The sequence below is a fragment of the Sinohyriopsis cumingii genome, chromosome 5 (assembly GCF_028554795.1).
Source record: "Sinohyriopsis cumingii isolate HCF-2022 chromosome 5, ASM2855479v2, whole genome shotgun sequence".
NCBI classification, from domain to species: Eukaryota; Metazoa; Mollusca; class Bivalvia; order Unionida; family Unionidae; genus Sinohyriopsis; species Sinohyriopsis cumingii.
Genome location: NC_142965.1, coordinates 125784177 through 125806163, shown reverse-complemented (window position 1 = coordinate 125806163; position 21987 = coordinate 125784177). Strand labels below are relative to the sequence as shown.

At 35.3% G+C, this 21987-nt stretch overlaps 1 pseudogene across 1 annotated transcript in view; it reads left to right on the top strand.

Annotated features, from left to right (window-relative positions):
• Positions 1-20952, top strand: part of LOC149800137 (toll-like receptor 4) — a 39500-nt pseudogene extending 18548 nt beyond the window's left edge. Inside the window, exon 2 of the transcript XR_016421096.1 lies at positions 17883-20952. The product of XR_016421096.1 is annotated as a toll-like receptor 4 (transcript). The remainder of the gene's footprint in view (positions 1-17882) is intronic.
• The last annotated feature ends 1035 nt before the right edge of the window (positions 20953-21987 follow it).

The following is a 21987-nucleotide window of genomic DNA, read 5'->3' as shown; positions in this document are numbered from 1 at the left end:
CGTTAAATCTTGTACTTATCACAGTTATTTCAAATACAGAGGTGGTGAATGGGATCCTGTGCGGATGGGCGATAAATATATAAATAAAATCATAGTTATTGATGAAGTGTGTACGATAAATTTGTCTATGTTGAGATTATTTCTAACGTGGTTATCACAGAAAAATACCGCCGTAATAATGTGCGGAGATCATGGTCAACCAAATCCGATTGAAGGTGAATCACCACATGGATGGCTTAACAATTTTGTTGATTATTATGAAGAAATTGATGCCGATTACAGATCCACAGATAAATTATTGACGGAATTTAAGAAATTAATTCGATTACAACCATATAAAATTCAATGTGAGGTTATGAGAAAAGTAATCAGCGAGACGTCGATGAGTGACTTCACTAATTTATGGCGCCCTGATCACCTAATTGTCGCTAGCAGAAAAATAGTTCGCGATGATCTTCAGGTAAAATTATTTAAGTTGCATCATGAGAAATTTCCAACATTGCCAGTACCGCTATGTTATAGGCCGGCAGATACTCGAAAACAAAAAAATATTGATGTAATTGTTTGTGGAGAAAAAAAGAATTTGGTGATAAATGATATTGTTAATGTTAATATTGATTTTGTTAATGATATGCTAAACGCAGAAAGATCTCCGTGGAAATTAGGTTATGCAACAACGATACATTCATCTCAAGGATTAACCATAGAAAGTCAAGTTTGGATTGTCGATGATAGAATTATGTGGTCAAATTTAGTTTACTTAGCCGTATCTAGGGTTAGAAAATTATCTCAATTGGGACGAATTTTACTTGAGTGATTTCGGTGGAAATTGAGTATCGGAGGGAATTACAAGTAATTCTTCCTTGGTAAATCCGCGTTGAGGCGCCAACGAATCTAACACATACATGGAGGGCCTTCCAGACGATCTTGTCACAGCGGATATTTTATGCGAAGTCACGCTCCAAGTTGGATCAGTTGCTCTTTTTCTGCCACCTTCAGCTTCACCTTGCTTATATAAATATCTAACTATGATACTACCCAATACGGGCTGTATTGAGAAATCTCGCCTTATTGGCATAGTTGCTTTTGTAATAGCGACGGCCGGTTTCATTTTTATTGTTCGTGTTATCTCGTTATTTATCGCGCTAATAACATCGGGCAATCTCGATACCCACTCCTGAGATCGCTCATCGGTAATAAATTCTCTCGCGTACTGATATCCGAATAATCGCTCAGCTAGTGTTTTGTTAAATCGCTCAACGATGGCCTGATCTCGATGAATTCCAGCATGACCGCGTCGAATATTAACGTTATTTTTTTTCATCAGCGATGATACCGCACCGAGAAATTCTCTACCTGGGTCAACCTGAAGTAGATTTGGCCATGTTAATGGCGATCGCGAGTAAATTTTGCTAAATGCGTTAGCGACTTCGTTGGCCGATTTGGTTGCTAATGGAGCCGCTTCCTTATATCTGCTAGCGATATCAACGATAGTTAGTACGTATTTATATGTGACTCCGTCAACGATATCATGCGGAAGAAACATTATATCGGCTTGATGAACCTCATTAGGAACACTAACTTCGAAATGCGCATAAGGAATTTTCTTAGGCGGCGGAAGATAAATTTGCCAGACGGCTTGTTTTGATAACCAAGAAGCAGCTACGGGTATTTTTACTTTAGCGGCCTTTGCGAGTTTGGCAATTGCAGATTTTCCTCGCCAAAATCCTCGCGAAGAATAATATATTTCCTCCATTATTTATAACCTGCGCCGAATACTAATTGGCCTTTCATTGCACCTTTGATTAGCAACGTATCTAATTTTTCTCTGAAAGATTTATTAGGGACGGCGTTTATGGCGTGAATTAATTTTACATCAGCGAGATGTCTTTGTTGTAAATCTCCGCTACGATAGGCGAGATCGTGAATATAACATGCGTCATCGATAGCGTTTATTGGATCCTCACTCGCCTTTGGTCGATCAGTTTCATCAAGCCTGATATCTAATCGCGTTCCGGGTCCGCAGTAATTATATCCTGGGACGTGCTTTTCTCCTGGATATTTTTCCCAGGGCAATCCGGGCAATTTTCCCAAGGTTGCGGCGATGTCACCTCCGTATCGCTTTTTTTTAATGAATTTAAATTTTTTTGTGCCACATTTCACGCATGTACCTGCGATTGCATTTGTATTATTACGCGTCGTGACCTCAGTTAGATTTTCCGTGCCAGTACGCGTGCGACATTTCACACAATATAAATCCAAAATATATTATATCATGGATGTAATTGATTTTTCAGCCACGAAAAAACGCGAGCAAGTCAAACATCACGCGGCATTACCAAATTCGATCAGAATGATAATAATTGGTCCATCCGGATCCGGTAAAACACAATTATTGTTAAATTTGATAATGAGATGGCTAAAATGGGACAAGTTGTATTTGGTTGCACCGTCGGTTGACGATCAACGTTATTATCAAGTTTTAAAAGACTTTAGCGACAATGCATCAGAAATATCCGAGAACATTATAGAATTTATTACAGATATAGATGAAGCGCCATCCGTAGAAGATCTTAACGGAGAAATTAATAATTTAGTCTGTACGATGACGTAATGTTGGATAAGCAGGCGAATCCAGCTAGGATATTTTCTCGCGGCCGACATAAAAATACCGACGTTATTTACGTTACTCAGCGCTATACACAAATTCCAAAAGTTATCAGAGATAATTGCAATATTTTGGCGGTATTTAACGGCGTAGATACGCATACGCTACGAAATATTCACCAGACATGGTGCAACGGTGACATGGATATAAATATGTTTAAGAATTTGTTTAGTCGCGCTCAGTCAACTCCACATGGATTTATCACGATAAATTTGCACGATCCACGATGTAGATATCGAATCGGTCTTGATCAAATATTTTAAAATTTGTTTCAAAATATATTCGCCCATGCGCTGATGTTTTTTATGTATGTGCCATAGTCACGTAGGTCTGTTAATGACGAAAAATGACCCTCGTAGCAGCCCTTAAAAGTGAAAATAAAGGTTTCCTACGAAATAATTCTCGTAGGAAGTTTTAAATTTGAATTCGACCCTGGTCTGTGATTACTTTCTGCTTTGTTTCAAAAACAATTCGCTTATGCATAGATGTAATTTTGTGACACACCATATACATGTAGGTCTGTTAATGACGAAAAATGACCCTTGTAGAAGGCCTTAAAAGTAAAAATAAAGGTTTCCTACGAAATAATTCTCGTAGGAAGTTTTAAATTTTAATTCGACCCTGGTCTGTAATTATCTTCTGCTGCTCCCATGTGTGTGTTTGTTGTGAGTAAGCGCGTGAGTGAGTGAGTGAGTAATCGATCAGTGCACGAGACACATGAAGGGGACGATAACCTCGAGCGGCATTCACTTATTAAATGTCCTAGGCGCTCATCGTATCGTCTTTGGACTAACAACACCTTTTCATTGTGTCTACGCCTATTATGACGAATGCAATTCGCGAGAATTGTGGTATCTGGATGTTTAGGGTCTTCGTGTTTGGTAAGTTGTCGTTTTTATATTGTCGTGTTTCTATATATTGAAATACCGGCGTGCGGGTTGTGTATCGTATTTGTCTCGTTTTTAGTATTGTATATTTAAGTATTAGTTCTGTTTCGTTGTAGGTTTCTTTTCCTGTTTTTCTTTTGTCTTGTATTGTTGAGGCTAAATAAACCCCACAGCCCGAGGGTGTTGTGTTCGTTTCTTCTGTACAAAGCCCAGTTCACACATATTTATTATATTTTTCATGATGAGATATTGAACTTTAACAGTGCGACAAATATTATATTACCACATACCTATTTTATCGCTACATTGACGATATTACTTTTGAAACTGCTTTCTTGCAAGTTCGCCTTCATACAACGATTCAGGTTTAAGTGCAGAAATAAAAGTATATTAACCTAAGTCCTTACAACAAAATTCACAATGATTTAAATACGTTGTTTAATGATGTTACACTCTGAAGTCTGTTGGACCATTATATCAATAGGTAGATGACGCGAACTTAATGTTATAAAACAATCACCTAACACAATTATCTCAATTTACTCCTATGACCTATTCAGACACAGTACCCTGTCTATCATACGATAAAGGAGAAAAAATAACTTCTAAACAATTCCTTCTACACCTGACACTCGATCTCCGCTGCTTTCTTTGTCGTCGAAGGCAAACGGTCATAATTCATAGCTTGCTTTACTCCTGAGATATTTGTCTACTCATCAAACCATCGTTGACATTTCTGCGTTGCATCAAACTGAAGTTACGAGCTACGAAACTTGAGAATTGCGTGAATTCTGATTGGGAACAAACTTCAGCTTCTGAAATGATCCTCTTCTTGTGCAACTAATATTTGAAAAATACTTTTATTTCGAAATTAGAGGTTAAAATTTTTCCGATGCTTACCACAAAAAGACTACTTTGAAGATAAAAAAATACATGATTTTCACTCTTTTATAAGAATCACACAATACCAGTAAACTAAATGTTTTAGACACACAAAAGAGCCAGCTGGTTGAAATTCGTGGAGTAATTTCGAAGCGGGAAGAGTGAGATCTTGGGAAGAATGGATAGATAATTTCTCTTGTTTGGAAAATAGAATCTAAATTAGTAAGATCATGCCAAATTTGTCAAGATGGAATGTTCTTTTTTGAAAGAAAGAATATACTAATTTGAAATATTTGATTAATATCACGATATATACACAATAGGTTCTGAGGCTATACTAAATGTTGGCCCAGTTGTTCTAACAAAGGCATCAAGACTTGAAAATGTGCTTAATAATAAATGCCCAGGATCAAATGTATATAAAGTTATGTTCCTTACAAAATTTTTCGAGTGATATTGGTCAATACTGTATAAGAATCAGCCTCAGAATAGCTGCCAGCCACTGGTGCCTTGGCGAACGATGCAACCAGGGCCCCCTCCTGATAATTTATGCTCAAATCTTACGCCCCATTTAACTTGGCGCCCTATGCAACCGTAAAGTGCTCTTATATGGAGGGACGAATCAACTTAAATGGAAGGTCTTGTATCTCCATAAAGATGATAAAGAAAAATAATTTACAAAAGAAAAACAAGGAAAAAAGCAGTGAATCCCTTTCATATTTTAACATTTATAAAAACTTGGAACTGCATGTTTGACAGATTTAAATGTATGCTTCCATCCATCATAAGTTGGGACGAAATAGACACATAGGACACATATCTTTACTCTTCATGACGTTATGTTTTATTAACAAAAGTTATTCACACCAATGCACGTTTGTTGGCATTTTTCTTTAGCTAATTTTCGAGAAAGCATTTGATTCTTTTGCATAGCCTTTAATTGGCAAAGTTTCTAAGTTTAAGCACAGTCATTTGAGGATGGACCTATCTCATTTACAAACGAATTACCCCTTTTACTCCTGTAAATGGATAATGTTTGTCAAGATAGGATAGAGTCAAGGTACACATACACATACACAATTTTAATCGATCTGTAGAGATATTAGCCCATTAGATTCAACGACCCGTCTCCACTAAATATTAAAGAATTGAAAATCAGCGACACATATTATTTCACAGCATGCAGATGAAGTTGTTCTCAAGTAGGGATTTATTGTATCTCCTTCAAACTTTATTGTGGATTTCGTACAGTGAAAATGTTTCTTTTGACGTTTCTTCTTGACATACTTACCACGTCAAAGTGCGACATTTTATGTTCGACTTTTTCATCTGGCGTTCTTTCCGTTTTCCTCGTCTTGATAGTAATCTTGATGTAATTTTAGTCTTTGGAAGTATAATGACAGATCTATCAATACACAGATGAGAACTGTATCCGCATAGCACTCCTTTTCATCCGATGTATGAGGGTGACGTAGTGTTTAATTCTTGTCTCCTCTGTCGCTGACAGAAACCGATCATTGGATTAGAATAATAAACCATAATACTTATTGCTCCTCCACTGAGGAAACGGATAAAAATAGGTATATACATGTATAGTGATCCAAGAGTTTATTGGATGAAGATATATAAGTGATGATACTGTGTCGATTTGAAAAGACTGAAGGAACAAAAGGGGGCAGAAGAAAATATACAAATTTATTTTGAATACACGAACGGACGTGGAGTGGAGGCATTGGCCCGCCATGTCCCAAACCAGGAAATCCGCTTAGGTCAAAGATAGTATAAAAATCGACGTGGCATCGATCCTACAGGAGGGAGCTTGAACGACTTTGTAAGTTTTCCCATCGACTCCAGTCTTCATTTCACTCTAGCGTGGTGATGTGTTAATTTAACTAGGGCTAGATTTATTCATGTAAATGGTGCTTGTCCTAAGTTTTGGCTGTCACTTTGTCGATGGATGTGGAAAACAACCCATGTAATATTGATTCCAAGGTGGAGTACACATGACACACCTGAATAGATCTTGTAAATCTCAGTATATAAACCAATGGAAAATGAATTGCATACACCATCGAGACCGATCAGTATCTATTTAAATTTCAGTATCAAATTAAAAACATTTCATCGTATGCACTCCTATTATCTTCGTCCTTATCGTTGGTAACAGAAAAAAAAAACGATAGGAGAGAGGAGAAAGGGCTTATCCTTTCAAAGTTAGAGTCTCGTTGATCGTGGGTTTGTAACAAATAGGAACAAAGACTCCATTCATTTCTCCAAGCTGAATTCACAACTATATTACAATCACACTAGGATTCTTAGGGTGACAAATCCATTATAGACCATTACATTCACCAAGACTTGTCAGACGTTGCCTAGAATAATTACGTTCAATATCTGGTTAAATTTTTTGGGTCATGGTTTCATTGCCGAGTCAACGAAAACATTATATCTGACAATATCTCACGCCGACATTAGATGTGCACCACACTGCTTTCTCAAATACAAGGAAGGTATCTAAAATAAATGATGATTCCTTCTCACTTAGTCATGGTATAACCCCGTGGTTGTCATTAATATTTTACCATGACAGGTACCGTCAAACAAAATCTAAAATATTTAGATGTGAAATACTTGGCTGACCCAGAAATATTTGATTTTTGTTTTCGTACCCATGTCAGAGGCATGAAATGCACCCATCTATCCTACTGTATTACAAATGAGTAAAATAAAAAGAACGTTTCAATTAAGTCAGTCCTTAAAATCTAAATAGACACGTGTATTCTTACCTCAGTGATACAAATAACTGTTTCAATGTCAGCTACATAACTCTGAGAACATTATTCAAATTGCAAGACAAAGAAAATGGTTAAAGATTTTAATCCCCTTTAAGAAAGTCGTATACTTTACATAATCTGCAGTATGGAAAACATTTAAAACAATAGGTAATATAATCGATTAAGCCCATTTTGGCTCCCCCTTCAGATTCAGATGAAACTCAGATAAAATTAGTCCCTTTCGCTTCCTTAAATATTTGTTGAAATCTTATCCACGACCGCTTTTGATAAATTAATACTCCATTGGTTTTCTCCTCCTTTTTACACTTGTTTTCAGGCTAATATGCCTCCTTCAAGCTGACTGCCGAAAATGAAACATCTCAAAGCGTTTGCATACGTTATGCGCAAGTGCGCAATGGTCTATACTTGTATGTAATATTCTGGCGATTTGCTTTATTTTTTTCGTTTTTTTTGGGTTGATTACCTCTGATGCCTACATTCGTTTTTTTTTTTTAAACTTTAATTTTTGTTTATGTTTAGGACTGATTTGAGTGTCAAAATTATGGTTTAATCATCATATAATAACAACGTATGTATTTCTTCATCATAAACGATCACGCAAAAAACGTGCGGAGATTTTGCACTATATTAATAGCCGAATTAAAACCTTGTGTTCCGGCTAGTGGTGATGAAATTTTGTTTTTGGAAAGGGAGCGTATGCTATTGCTTGTTACCAGTTGAATATAATAATCAAATGATACTATAGTTTGGTTTTTGAGAGCATATTGCTGTGATTAATGCATCTCAGCGACATTCGTAACCTTATATTGATAATATTTATCTTTAATGTACGACGTTAAAATTCATCACTCATAAAAGAACAAAATACTCACGCTCTTAACTTTTCAATTTCAAGGAAATCTCAGGACTAAGCCATCTCTCCTCTCCCCCTTCGATTATTTTAATTTGAATCTTGGTCACCAATATATACAGAATCTATGTTGGGGTTTGGGCCGAGACAAGGAAATCTCAGGACTAAGCCATCTCTCATCTCCCCCTTTGATAACTTTAATTCGAATCTTGGTCACCAATACATATAGAATCTATGTTGGGGTTTGGGCCGAGACCAGGAAATCTCAGGACTAAGCCATCTCTCCTCTCCCCCTTTGATTATTTTAATTTGAATCTTGGTCACCAATATATATGTATATATCCTCGAGTAAACGGCATTAATCGAATTGCATGTAAGCACCGACCCTGTACCATTTTTACAATTCTCCATCCTGTGTTATAAAGCTATTTATGCATATTAATAAACAAATATGGTAGGATAATCAAGTATTATCCTGTAGAATCCAGTGATAGCACTTTTTCTTTCCGTTGGTGCATATTTGTAATCCTCTCTCTCTGTTTTTAAAGTTCCCCACCTGTACTTTTCATATATTTATTCCAATTCCCCCTCCTACGTGACACACAGACAGACAGACAGACACACACACACACAATCGTTGAGATGTATTCCAAGTCAGCGATCGAGACCTTCGTCATGTAAACGGAAAATAAATGTTTCTAAAAGTTGTCGACAGGAAGAGAATTTAGCTTCGGCAGGTTCCAATCTACACGAATATATATATCGCATAATTTTTTCATCTGACACTATTCAAAAACGTACAAAGTAAAAAAAATATGTATGTTGGATCGGTATACCAGCTGGAACAATAATCACTTCCATTATGCCAAGGATCACTGTAATACCAATAAATATTATTGTCGTCATCCCGACCTAAGATATTTTGTCTACTACGTTTTCATATGGTATCAGATATTCAAAAGTTAATGTGATATGTTCAATAAAACCGAATTTTTCTTTTGTCTTCTAATAAGCTCATAGCAGCGTAAAATATGTCTATTTGACATTTCAGTCGTTTACTTTAATTAAAACTTGCGCATCTAATTAAAATTGATGTTTATTCTGAAATAAAAATGGTTGCCATCTTTAAAATATTGTTAAGGCTAAGGAATGTTATATAGAGATGGCTGTTTCATCAGTAGACTTGTTATGGTACCCGAATGGTCCTAATAACATTTAAATATTGCCATGGCAGCATTTTGGTAAACTTTGGTATCCCTACTCAATCTGTGTGAATTATTATATGGACATGGATTTTTGTACCAGAAGCCTTGATTTAACATCTAGCTGGTCGTAAGTCAAAATGGTGCCCATTTGGCATGCAATATGGCAGCCACAGAGATCAACCCAAAATTCATGTTATTTCTCAGAAATGTAAGAGACGTTTTCAAAAGCAATAAAAAGAACAAAACGGTCTTATATTGGTTTATAGGAATTCTGTGCCAGTGTCCGTTTATTGACGCTGTCTTGTCTATGGATTTTTCGTGAATGTGGTAGGTGAAATTCTTATGTTACTTGTCTATGCTCGAATAACAGTAACACAAGAAAAAGTGAAAACAACAAGCTTTGAAAAATATAACAAATTATTTATTTCCCTTTAAAATTACTGTAAAGTGGAAAAAATAAGAACTTATGGTTTTAAGAATCAAATATAAAAATAATCCAAGACTAATCCACGAATAATATTTTAGAAGTCCTAAGAATGAAACGTTTTAATGATTTCAAGTTAGAGTCCCGACGAAGAATCCAAGATGGAAGGCAATGACATATTACGTAACTTGTACTGTGTTCAAGTCTACAGTTCCTTGTAGAAACACAATAATTAATCCTCCTGTCCTGGAAATCGAAAAAAAATGTTCAAGATGTCTTTGTTCAAGAATTCTGTATGAATACAATAATATTTCCAGAGAAACGAATTCATTTATCAGAGTCCAAATAATGTGAAGAAAAATTAACATATAACTCAAAAATTGAAAACTAGTCACAACACAGAAAACAATTTAACATCAGGTGTTTAAAAGCCCCAAACCACTTAGGTCTCTCGCTCTAAATATCACCTTTAATAATAAGTGTTTCGTAATTTTAGAAATGCATAATTGCGAAATACAAAAATCACGTAGCCCTTTATGCCCTTGACAAGAACTAATCATTTCACTCCGAGAAAAAGTTGTTTACTTGACCGTCAATCAAGGCCAGGAACTAAATAAGAAAGAGACAGTTTTTCTATTATCATGTATTTAAGGAAAGATTCAGGTGAAACTGAATTTTCTGGAAAATATCAAATTCCAATTAAACAAAATTACATTACCTTTACATGTAAAGAAAATAAAGAGATTCCAAAACTTACAAACAGTCAAATCAAATCAAACACAAATTAAATCAAATATAAATTAAATCAAACATACCTAACAAAATGAAAACATCTGAAGTTTCCAAAATCGGATGTATGTTTCTAGCTTCGAACAGGCGCTAAAGATGTTAGAACTCCTAGTTTCTAGAATTAGTTTATTTGTAATGTCTCTTTATATGCATATGCATTTTTTTCAGTTTGTGTGATATTTTGTTTTTGTACTACTGCATCGAAAGCAATTTGGTTTAGTTAAATAATGCTTTGGGCACTATTTTAACTGCACTTTCTTACCATCTCTTTCTATAAACATATACAATATTGATTGAACACCAATGAATGAAATGCCAAATTATTACCACTTTTAAAAGATTTTATATTGCATTTCTTCATTTAAAACATTTACTATGGTCTGCTCTTCTAGATTATTAAGATATCATTGACCAATCAAAAGATAAAATTGTACGTCGAAACTAATGGTACCAAGAATACTAATGTGAAAGCATATTGAAATAAAATGTGGGCCGAGAAAGGAAATGTGCTAGTATATTAAATTACAAATGTGGCCCGGATATACCAATGGGTAGTATGTTGAAATAAACATGTTGCACCGAATAAAGAATGTTACAGTATATTGAAATAAAAAATGTGGTCATTAATATGCTATGTGATAAAATATTGAGATATATATGTGACCTTGAACAAGTACTGTCACTTGTCTGTATGCCCTACCAATGATATAAATCTACATACATACCCACACTTGTATGTGTGCCCTACCAATGATATAAATCTACATACATACCCACACTTGTATGTGTGCCCTACCAATGATATAAATCTACATACATACCCACACTTGTATGTGTGCCCTACCAATGATATAAATCTACATACATACCCACACTTGTCTGTGTGCCCTACCAATGATATAAATCTACATACATACCCACACTTGTCTGTGTGCCCTACCAATGATATAAATCTACATACATACCCACACTTGTATGTGTGCCCTACCAATGATATAAATCTACATACATACCTACACTTGTCTGTGTGCCCTACCAATGATATAAATCTACATACATACCCACACTTGTCTGTGTGCCCTACCAATGATATAAATCTACATACATACCCACACTTGTATGTGTGCCCTACCAATGATATAAATCTACATACATACCCACACTTGTATGTGTGCCCTACCAATGATATAAATCTACATACATACCCACACTTGTATGTGTGCCCTACCAATGATATAAATCTACATACATACCCACACTTGTATGTGTGCCCTACCAATGATATAAATCTACATACATACCCACACTTGTCTGTATGCCCTACCAATGATATAAATCTACATACATACCCACACTTGTATGTGTGCCCTACCAATGATATAAATCTACATACATACCCACACTTGTATGTGTGCCCTACCAATGATATAAATCTACATACATACCCCCACTTGTATGTGTGCCCTACCAATGATATAAATCTACATACATACCCCCACTTGTCTGTATGCCCTACCAATGATATAAATCTACATACATACCCCCACTTGTCTGTGTGCCCTACCAATGATATAAATCTACATACATACCCCCACTTGTATGTGTGCCCTACCAATGATATAAATCTACATACATACCCACACTTGTCTGTATGCCCTACCAATGATATAAATCTACATACATACCCACACTTGTCTGTATGCCCTACCAATGATATAAATCTACATACATACCCACACTTGTCTGTATGCCCTACCAATGATATAAATCTACATACATACTCACACTTGTCTGTGTGCCCTACCAATGATATAAATCTACATACATACCCACACTTGTATGTGTGCCCTACCAATGATATAAATCTACATACATACCCACACTTGTATGTGTGCCCTACCAATGATATAAATCTACATACATACCCACACTTGTATGTGTGCCCTACCAATGATATAAATCTACATACATACCCACACTTGTCTGTATGCCCTACCAATGATATAAATCTACATACATACCCACACTTGTATGTGTGCCCTACCAATGATATAAATCTACATACATACCCACACTTGTCTGTATGCCCTACCAATGATATAAATCTACCTACATACCCACACTTGTATGTGTGCCCTACCAATGATATAAATCTACCTACATACCCACACTTGTATGTGTGCCCTACCAATGATATAAATCTACATACATACCCACACTTGTATGTGTGCCCTACCAATGATATAAATCTACATACATACCCACACTTGTCTGTATGCCCTACCAATGATATAAATCTACATACATACCCACACTTGTATGTGTGCCCTACCAATGATATAAATCTACATACATACCCACACTTGTCTGTGTGCCCTACCAATGATATAAATCTACATACATACCCACACTTGTCTGTGTGCCCTACCAATGATATAAATCTACATACATACCCACACTTGTATGTGTGCCCTACCAATGATATAAATCTACATACATACCCACACTTGTATGTGTGCCCTACCAATGATATAAATCTACATACATACCCCCACTTGTATGTGTGCCCTACCAATGATATAAATCTACATACATACCCACACTTGTATGTGTGCCCTACCAATGATATAAATCTGCATACATACCCCCACTTGTATGTGTGCCCTACCAATGATATAAATCTACATACATACCCCCACTTGTATGTGTGCCCTACCAATGATATAAATCTGCATACATACCCCCACTTGTATGTGTGCCCTACCAATGATATAAATCTACATACATACCCCCACTTGTATGTGTGCCCTACCAATGATATAAATCTACATACATACCCCCACTTGTATGTGTGCCCTACCAATGATATAAATCTACATACATACCCCCACTTGTATGTGTGCCCTACCAATGATATAAATCTACATACATACCCCCACTTGTATGTGTGCCCTACCAATGATATAAATCTACATACATACCCACACTTGTATGTGTGCCCTACCAATGATATAAATCTACATACATACCCACACTTGTATGTGTGCCCTACCAATGATATAAATCTACATACATACCCACACTTGTATGTGTGCCCTACCAATGATATAAATCTACATACATACCCACACTTGTATGTGTGCCCTACCAATGATATAAATCTACATACATACCCCCACTTGTATGTGTGCCCTACCAATGATATTAATCTTCATACATACCCACACTTGTATGTGTGCCCTACCAATGATATAAATCTACATACATACCCTCACTTGTCTGTGTGCCATAATAATGCTACCAACCTACATCGATACAGTCACTTTTCTGTGTGGCCAAGCAAACATATAAATCTGTATAATACCTCCACTTTGTCTGTGTGCCATTACAATGGTACAAATCTACATACATACGGTCATACTCACTTGTCTGTGTGCATTAGTAAATGTATAATCTAAATAATATCCTCATTGGCATGTGTGCCCATGAAATGATATAAATCTTAATATATACTTAACCATGATATAATGTACATGAATATCCTCACTTGTCTGTGTGCCTAGCAATACTAATATTTACACGAATACTCTCACTTGTCTGCGTGCCTAGAAATGAGATAATTTACACGAATACCCTCACTTGTGTATGGGTCTAGCAATGATCTAATTTACACGAATATCCTCACTTGTCTGCGTGCCTAGCAATTCTATAATTTACACGAATACCCTCACTTGTCTATGTGTCTAGAAATTATCTAATTTGCACGAATATCCTTACTTGTCTGCGTACCTAGCAATGATATAATTTACATTACTACCCTCAATTGTCTGCGTACCTAGCAATGATATAATTTACATGAATGCCCTCAAGTGTCTGTGTGAGCTAGTAATATTATAATTCATATGCGTAACCTGAATGTGTGCCCTAGCAATATTATAAATATGCGCGCATACCCTCAATTGCCTGTATGCCCTTGCAATGGTATAAACAAAAAAATTACCATCCGTTCTTGTCACGATACTGTTATAATTCGAACTATACAACAAATGTGCCTCTTTGTGTCATTAAATTTAATTGTAATAGTCATTTATTCATACTAAAATGGTACCTTGGTTGATGACATAATAGTGAAAAGTTGGATGATCCAGTCAGCCCGTTTTAGACAATATTTCAATGGATGACCTTCAGCATGGAAAATGGCTACCATTTCCTTCCCATGGGAAATCGTTCATGGCAATATAATTAAAATGATTCGTGAGACATACACTAACTGCAAGCCAAATTGCATGCATGCATGATGAAACCCGAAGTCTCCACCCTAGCCCTCCCCAACTATTTTACACAACTGCTACACAATTAGAGTATCAGAATAAACGACCTAACGGAGTTCAGCAACACCGGAATCATTTAAAATACAACAACTCAACTGTACAATAAACTAAAAACACATAAAACATTCTTACTTACGAATTCAGTGATATACATAACGTATGTATGCACACGAACTGACTTTGTTTAACATTTAATAATACGAAATATATTTTTCTGCACACAATTTAATGATAACATGTATGTACTCAGATTTATGCCATTTGTAATACCACCATTTTAATCCCATTTGTGACTCCATTTTGTATCTTCAAACGTCACTGCGTGTTTAGTGGTTGTTTTTGAGATAGGATGTGCAGACAAAAATGTAAAAGCCGCTAACGTATTATTTCATGCGAATTTGGCCTTTCAACGCAACTCCAATCGATGCCCATGATTGACAAGTTTTTCTTCCTAGAGAAATGAATTTCTCTTGAGTGGAAGTGCCAAACCACGCATAAGTACTTCCTAAACATTCTGATAAATTAAATAATTGGACCAATCATGTAAACAAGAAATAAAAAATGTTATATAAGTTTATATATCGCAGACAATGTTCTGTCCGTATGTGATGAAGCGCACGTATTTAAGGTGACGTTGAGTCGATACAAAATAAATCAAGACAAAGATAATAAACGATTGTGTAAAACCATTTATGCAATACATTACGTAAGCTCGATATATCGATGCTGCACTGATGAATCGCGACAGTATCTCTGGTGACATTGTGTTGTGCTAAAACGGTAATTATTGTAGCTTCATATGTTTGTTTTACTGTACTGAGAAATACCAAGTAACATTGAAATTGATGGTATCTTTTGGAAGGAGTAAAGTATATATATGTATTGTAGACAGATAGCTTGTTATATATTGTATGATGCGCTGCATTCGTACAAACACGTACATTGTCCCACCCCAATCTTGACATGTTACATTTTTGTAACTAGAAAACTAAAATGGTATGCGATGTGTTTGTCACATCTTAGTGTTATTGGCATTATGGTTTAAAATTGTATGGATATAATATTTGAACTGAATGGGCTCAGGACATTGTCGGTTAACACTGCCAATTTGATGTCGCCTGATCTGGCCTGTGGATCATAACATAGCTGATTTTGTACCAGATATTTTGTATCAAGCAATGGCAAATTATTTGTTTTCTTCCTTAAAAATATTACAATATGTCTGAGAATGAAAATACAAAGCCAGATTTAAAGCCTATATGTTGTCTGATATTCATGCGCAGACGTAAATATACGGCACTCAATATATATCACTCTTTCATAATCGTCTTAAACCGTTTCAACAAACACCTAGCTCTAGATAAGTGTTGGGAGGACAACCTTTGTTTTCGCTCAGATTGAATATATAAATTTCAGTCGAAGGCGCAATCTACATTTTGTGAAGACAGTGTTCGTTGCATGTACCTTTCAGATCTGACTGATAGTAGACTGCTCCAGTCTAAGTCTAAAATAAATTCCAAGAATGCCAAATGATACTGTTTTCTTTTACTTGAGTGACAACGAAATAACATTGACAGAAAGCAGAAAATTGTCAAATGTTCTACAGCTGTAATCGTTGGCTCTATCAAGCAACAATATACGGAAGATGAAAAAGGATGGATAACTTACGACGCCTTGACCTTCATTCAAATGCGGTTCCGCTGACAGCCCAAGTCGTTGAACCACGTGCACGCAGATCTCTAAATAACATTTGCTTTCTTAACATTCAACAGATCCATTAAATGAAGGACAACACTTCATATCACGACGATACCTTTCCTGGCCTCATATCCTTGACCACATTAAAAATTGATAACAAACATAACGCCATATTTGAAACTCACAAACCTTCGCATACAAGAACTGTCTAGTAATAAGTGTAACATGGAATCAGTAGCTAATAACACATTCGTAAATCTAACTTTCTTGTCTGTGCTAGATATATCACGTGTCATCAGTACTATTGAACATAGTGCATCGATTCCATTAAGGCATCTACAATATTTAGATATATCAAATAACTTAGGTCTTGGTTTAGATGGTTTGCGAAATGCCTCATTCGGGCTGATCAATGGCTCAATCACCGTTTCGAAAGCCAAAAACATTATCCAACTTTCCATTTTAGCGTTCAAATTAGCATCAGACAAATAGAATGTTTAAATCAAAGGAAATATATTTGAATGGAAATCAAATCGAGCTAGTTGAAAACGGTTGGGGCAGTGTGTATCCAAAATCACTGGAAAAGTTGTCTGTAGTTGACAACAAATTTACATATGGTTATTATGTCTATTAATTGTAAAAAATTCTTCACGGTGGCTACCAGTACGTAACAAATATGCCATTCACATCCTCAAGTAAGATGCAGTATGTTGGGACAATGTTGGAGGATAAAATGCTTGCAATTGGCTTTGAAACTTGGAAGCACAATACAAATCCAACAAGATTCATTGACAAAGATGCATTATGGTTATATTGGAGTACACCCGGTGACATTAAATAAATAGATGCATTGTAATCTTGCATTTCCGGTACAGAAAACATATATTTAATAAAATCGAATGGAAAGCACGATGAAATTAGCAACGTAAATTAATTTGTAAAGATCACTAGTCTTAGCGCGGAGGCCTTTTCTATTATTTTCCCTCCCAACTTAAAAGAGTTTCATTTTCAATTTGCGGTTATGAGATTCGAGTTACCCGAAATACTCTTCTCAAATAATTAAATCCAATTTATAACTGTATCAGTTTAATTCCTTCTATAACTTAACGCGACCTTTGGTGGGGTTGGATAAGCTTACAACTTTATACGCTTCGGATAATTTATGCTCATATATCAGTGAAAGATTTTTTGAGAAATTGAATAATCTGGAATCATTTTATCTTGGAAATAATATACTCGGCCTCATTTTCCATAAAGATAGTGAAGGGCGTATCTTAGGAAAATTAAATAATCTCAGAAAAGTGATTTAGTCAAATAACCTAATTATGGCACTTTCGTTCCGACTATTTTCAGGACTTCGGAGTCTAGAATGGTTGGATATAAGACAGAATTATCTACAGATATTCGACATCCAAATGGATCACATGAAGGTTATTCATCTCGATATAAGTCGAAGCCTACTGAATTATACACCAGCGAATATACGAAAACAACTGACCGATGAGACCAGTTTTAGCAATGTCACGATAGAGTTGACAAAGAATCTGTTTCATTGAGACTGCAATATATTGGACGTCATGAAATGTGTGTACAATACGAAGAAAAAAAGTCGAATAACATTTATTGGCTTTGTCAGATATACTTGTAGCGTAATTGACAACAAAAAATCATTCATTATCTTAGTTAATCTAATTTTTGGATTAGAGAAAAGGTGTGAAAACTACACTGTATCTATCAGGATATTGTATGTTATCAAGAATCTATTTTGTCGTTGCACTTATAGCAGGAATGATGTATCGGTATCAATGGAAACTTCAATACCTCTATTATACGACCAAGAGGAGGTACACAGGTTATAACGGGCTATACGAAATTGAAAGAGAAAACTACCAGTTTGATGCGTCTTTATTCCATGGGGATAACAATCTAAGGTTTGTTAGATTCACGCTTCTTTCAAGGGTGGAGACCGTAGGTCTTCACTTCTCTATTCATCACCATGATTTTCTGACAGTTGAGGAATTTGCCGCTAACATCGCAAACGCCATCCATCGCAGCACGAAGACTATAGTTCTGCTCGGTGATGACTTTCTTAACAGCTGCTGGTGTATGTATGGACTAAACATGGCTATAATGGAAAGTGTTTACTCCAGATAAGTAGAAACTATCCTCATACTGCTCTTCAAGGAAGGTACTGACATAAGTAAACTTCCATTAGAGTTGATGGACCTCATTCATAAAAATACTTACATCGCACTACCCGAAGATCTGGTAGCGGTCGACATAGCACATACTTGTAGGAGAATATGATAAGCTTTTTAAGAATAATGTGAAACGAAGTGGGATAGTGCACAGGGTAGTGCTACAAATCTGTAATGACATTTGTATGCTAATGTAATTAGTTTTAGCAAACTTTGTAGGGTATGAACGGCTATGAAGTGATTTAAGTACTTGTATGGTGAATGCGATACAATTTCTATTGGGTTTGCATTCAAAACAGTGTAAGTGCTTTATTCACTTATGACAGTCTTTTCAGGAATTTTGCTGTATTGAAAGCAGCTTAGATTTGTCATGACAGTCGCAGGTATTGTTTTATACCGGTTCATTGTAGTTTATCAGTTTCAAATTTTAAACCATTATCATGCTTTGCTGGTACATTTCTGGTCTTAGACTTCAGGATAAGGGGGCATATTTGGATGCTTTGGCCGCTGTGGAATCATCCGTTTTTTAACTAAATTTCCAAAGAATGACAATGCATATTATATAAATCGACACAATCTGTATATTAGGGACAATATGTCATGCAAACTACGTAAATAAAAGCGTTGAGAGACCTAACCTATAGTATGTGAATGACTTCACTCATATAGAACGAATCGCAGAGAGAAAATAGTATTGTACCACTCACGTATAGGAGGTACGTACACGATTCATACCTGCAGCGTGCACGGTGTAACTTGGCCTCAGTGCACATCCTACTAATGTCCACTGACAGTGGAGCACATTCCTGTAGAGTATTTATTGACTCCAGTCCAGTCAGACAGATTTCGTTTTCATGTAAATTCGATTCAAAGTTTTTGCATGATGTTCGCTAGAGGAAATTTCAGACTGTCTAAACGAATATGGTTTATATACCAAATTTTGACCGTTCATTATAACGATCCTATCTTTTTAACTTAGACGTTTATTATGTATACCCTGTTAATTCTGTGTCTTCATATTTACATTTTCATATTTTATCTTGCAATAGCTTATATTTTCGTGCATTGTAAATGGTTTATCTTCCAGAAGAGATTAGCAGATTTAGTTTAATTTACATGTTTAAAAACTATCTTTCAATCGGCACTTTATAGCCAGGATTGTGCTTAGGTGACGTTAAGTCATATACATGCATATTTCATTGTCTACGTTTATATTATGCATTAGACACTGATAATTCTTAATTAATGTGTACAGCACTGTATAAAAGAAAAACAATACGACGATAATATCTGGTGAGATTAGCTTGTGAAAAGTATTATAGTTATAATTTTAATATGTGTAAAGTATAGAACAATCATTGTGAATTGCTATCCTTAAAGTGTGTGTGTGTGTGTGTGTGTGTGTGTGTGTGTGAGAGAGAGAATAAAGAAATAAATAAAGAAAGAAAGAGAGACTCTCAGGCTGTGCTATATTAATAATTAATACATTTATCCGGTAACTCGATAACAATTATTTATCAAACTTCTGAAAATGGGACATAGCTATCAAACTTATTAAACAGTTATCTCAACTACATCATTGATTAAAAAAAAAACATAATAAGAAGAATTTGTATCATTCATTTGAGATTTATCTGTGCTGAGGTACAATGGATAGATCCAAAACCAATAGATTTTGCATTCATTTATAGAAACTGGAGACACAGCTAATATAATTGGTTGGATTTGGGAAACAGTTTTGGTTTTCAATTTTACTTTTGCATTTTAAAGCAAAACTAGTAAAAAGTAGGAAATATAACACATATAGGATGGAAGTGAAACCCAGAAAGGAAAGAATGCTGCATTTTACTAGAGTCAATAACGTAATAAATATGTCACGGTCTGCAAAACGTATACAGCGCTCATTGTTGTTCATTTGAAGCTAGAAAAAACAGATTTTTCATGATTGGTCAACACTTTCAGTGAAAACGTAAGAAATATCTTTCTATGCGAACTTGTAGGTGATCATGACACACACATGAATATATTAAAATAACACCATGGTTCTCATCAAAGATGAAATGAATCCGTTAACAAGGGTGCATTTGAAGAAGCAATCTTAAATATTTTATAGCTGCAATCCGGCATCTAGGATAAGTATCGGATAAATATTTAACGTGGCACCTAAAACACAAAATGCAGATTAGCCTAGATGAGATGCATGTAAGATTTTTATATGTCCTATAGTCACCCCATATATATATATATATATATATATATATATATATATATATATATATATATATATATATATATATATATATATCGGAACAGATTGGGGGTATGTTCTAACCTATATTAAATGTATTAATACGTTTTTGAAAAATGCTCCAGGTCAGGATACTTAATAAAAGAGAATATGAATAAAACATGAATATATGCAATCGATTACGTGCAACATATAAAATACACAAATGCTAGTTTATGCTGGCATTCATAATTCACCAAGGAATGGATGACCCACAGAGTAAATATTTTAAAAGTTAGCATCAAATGCTGCTTAGTGTTGCGGGCAATAGCTGCTTATTTATTATGATACAATATTACTTTTGTGTTAAGCCTAAATCAATAGCAATGAATTGAATTTGATTGAAACAATTGATTCCTATTGTTGTACTATATATGAATGTAATTCCAGACTTTTTCATAATGCAGAAATTAAAATTCGTTGATTTGTCTTAATTTTATACGTATGTATGAGTGTCTTAATGTCTTTCAATAAATATGTAGTTATAACAACCACAATACAGTGTTCTTTATATTTGGTAAAGATATGTAGTTAGAGACGCTAATGTTGACAGCTTTCTGCCAATCTTCGAATTTCTCTTCTATTTATACTGTTTGAAAAATAGTCATGTGACGTAATTTTAACCAAGCTTTGGTTGTCCAGAATGCGGAACAGGTCGAATGGTGCCGACCAGGTACTCTACAACCAGTGACACAAACGGAGGGTTAATATACAATTTAACTATCATCACTTGTCCGTTTATACTATGTCATTGACAAATTTATAAATAGTATGTGTTATGTCCTGTCCGTCAAACATCAAAGTAGTTTCAGTTGTAACCAAGCCTGCTAAGCTTGGGTGAAAAGTAAACAAGTGCCAATCGATGTTTAATCGTCTTATATCTCAGTTGAACTTGACATACTTCAGTCACAATGTCTGTCAAAGTCATAGGTATCAACATATGGGCTACGAAAGCAAGTTGGTATTTAAACTT